This window comes from Cicer arietinum, chromosome 4, assembly GCF_000331145.2.
Source record: "Cicer arietinum cultivar CDC Frontier isolate Library 1 chromosome 4, Cicar.CDCFrontier_v2.0, whole genome shotgun sequence".
Lineage (NCBI taxonomy): Eukaryota > Viridiplantae > Streptophyta > Magnoliopsida > Fabales > Fabaceae > Cicer > Cicer arietinum.
The window spans coordinates 15,680,830-15,683,595 of NC_021163.2; positions in this window are offsets into that span (position 1 = coordinate 15,680,830).

Below are 2,766 nucleotides of genomic sequence, written 5' to 3' on the forward strand. Positions count from 1 at the left end.
TTGGTCCACTAGCACCGTAGCACGGAGGTGAGCAACCTTCCCTTCTATCACTTCTTGAAATGAAGCTTGGATCTTGAAGAAACGGAGGGGTTTGTGTTTGGATCTCAAAAACCGTTTTTCTTCGTTTTCGAATCAAAGAGGAATAGTGGAGTTGCGAAAACCTTGATCTAACTCTCCCCCAACCTTGGGTTACTAGTTTTGAAGAAAAGAAAGCGATGAAAATGAAAATGGAAGAAAAGAGAGAAATTTGGCCGCGGGAGAGGAAGAAGACGATGGATTTTCAATTTTCCTTCCTTTCTTTTTCTTTCCTTTCTTTTTCCTTTCTTCCTTTTTCCTTCCTTCCTTTTATACTATTTTCTTTTCCTTTTCATTCCTTCTAGTTTTCCTTTCTTTTTCCCTCCAACCAAACATATATAGATATAATAAATATAACTTAACAAATATCTCAAAATCTAGATATTTGTTAAATTACCGTTTCACCCGAAACGCATTAAATTCTCCGTAAAGGATTCAACGCAGTTAAATTCAATTTATTTATCGACGAGAAATTTTAATTGGCAGCTTAAAAGTCTCCGAGCCAAAATCCAAAATACACCAAAAATACATAAATGGTACTTTAAAATTACGGGTCTTACAAGATCCCTTAAGGGCAAGTTACGTGAAGACGATTATGCTGTTGTGGATAAACCGGGACAAAAAAGTAGGTTATCGAATGATTGTCAATAAATGGCTATGATCGAGTGGCACAAATTCAACATGTAAACATGAGTTCAGCGTTTGGAGGCGCAAGTAGTTCAACACTTTGTTGGATTGGTGCATGGTTTTCTATGGATAGTAATAATTATAATATAGTCTAAGTTGTAAAGTTAAGTATATACGAAGATAATATTTTTAAGAGGTATAGATGAGTTGAATTCTACTAGTTCATCGGTTTTTGGGCAAATCTTAAAGCTCATAAAACCCTGTTAGATGCACTTATAAGGTTCATAGAGACCATGCACTTAGAAATTATTTACCAACAAATCTCACGATTACGACATGAGTTGAACTCACATGTGTAGAATATGAATCAACCTGTATCAATTTTTTTTTTTGGCTTAAATATGAGGATAACCTTTAAAAACATGTGATTGTAGTTTAAATATAATTAAAATGGAATATCTAAGAAAATGTAAATTTAGCAAGAAAAGCAAAAATCCTGATATGAAACTGAAAAAAAAAAAAAAAGAGAATACACAAATATTAAAAGTATTGTATTTGGAGTATTGAGTCCATCGTACAAATTGAAGAATAGAGATAAATTGTCGACCATAATATCAAAAAAAATGTGGATGAAACAAGAGGAAATGTTCTGTCAGAAAAAAAAAATGGTCCATACATGATTTTTGATAGAAAACACCACTTGAAGATAAAATTAACATAAATTAACATTTATAAAAACTGTGTAGCTAAAACTTCGTAATCAGGAGAATATATATATTAAAGGAGTAGTTAACAATAGAAGATAGTATTAAATTTGTTGACAAAAAAAAGATAGTATAAAAAATATAACCAACCTTAACCATTAGAGAAAAGCTTGCAGCAGCCTCAATTGTATAAGATGGATCAAACAAGCCACTACAGGCATTATTTATTGAAAGGTATATAATTATATATGCTTGCAGTATAGTTATAAATCTTGATTTAGGCCTAAAAAAGCAGCAGCAGACATTGTTTTATAATGACCTTGGTTGACAAGATAGAAATTAATAGAGGTTAAATAGAAATAAATTAAAAATTAAATCACCAAGGAAAACAATTTATCTTAATATATCACAAGATATTACCACGACATAAAATTTATTTATTGACTTACCATAGCTAGTTGGAAAAGACTGAATTACTATTATTACTGTAGATTTTGTTTTTTGTAATGTTTTATAAAATATAATGTATAAAACTGATTTTGTTTTTTTCAATTAAGCTATATATTTTACTTCAACGCGCCAAGATCAACAATTTTTACAAAAATATAGTATTGCCAACCAACATAGTGTACAACAAGTGGTAAAGGTTTATATTCCTTAACCATTTGGTCAAAGATTTAATCTCTAACTCTACGTATATTTTCTTAACCTTTTGGTCAAAGATTTTATCTCTAGCCCTAAATATAAGATTCAATCTCTAGCACTATGTATAGAAATATGTTCTTAACCATTTAGTCAAAGATTCGATCTCAAGTCGACGTTTTAGACTCCGCAGTTGTGTGTTGTGTTACTTTTAAAAAACAAGTATAAATTACCATCGGTAACAGAATGAATACAATACCCAAAAATTTCACCCTTCAAAAACATTTTTCATTAGTATAGAATCGAAACTAAACAAAAGAGTTATACTAGTAATGCAGCTAACAAACGTAACTATAGTAATTCAAATACAGTTTTGGGGCAATTCAAGCATAAGTACGTACACCTAACATTAACACCATATGCATTAAAGTAAAATTCCCCCAATAAATTAAAGCTACTATATGGTGATCATCAGCAGGACATTAAAAAAGTAGCCTGTTCTCTTCAACAAAACCATACATACCAACATAATAAATATTTATATTTGGAAAAAGAAGATGTAGGACTCATTGATGTTAGCAAACAAAACAACCTCACAACAGATATCAGCCACCACTTGTGAAGTTTCTCTTTAAATCTGTACATCCACCATCATCAACACATTCTGCAATTACCCTTATAAACTGCTGCTTGTCTTTTGCTGCTTTTATGCCCATTA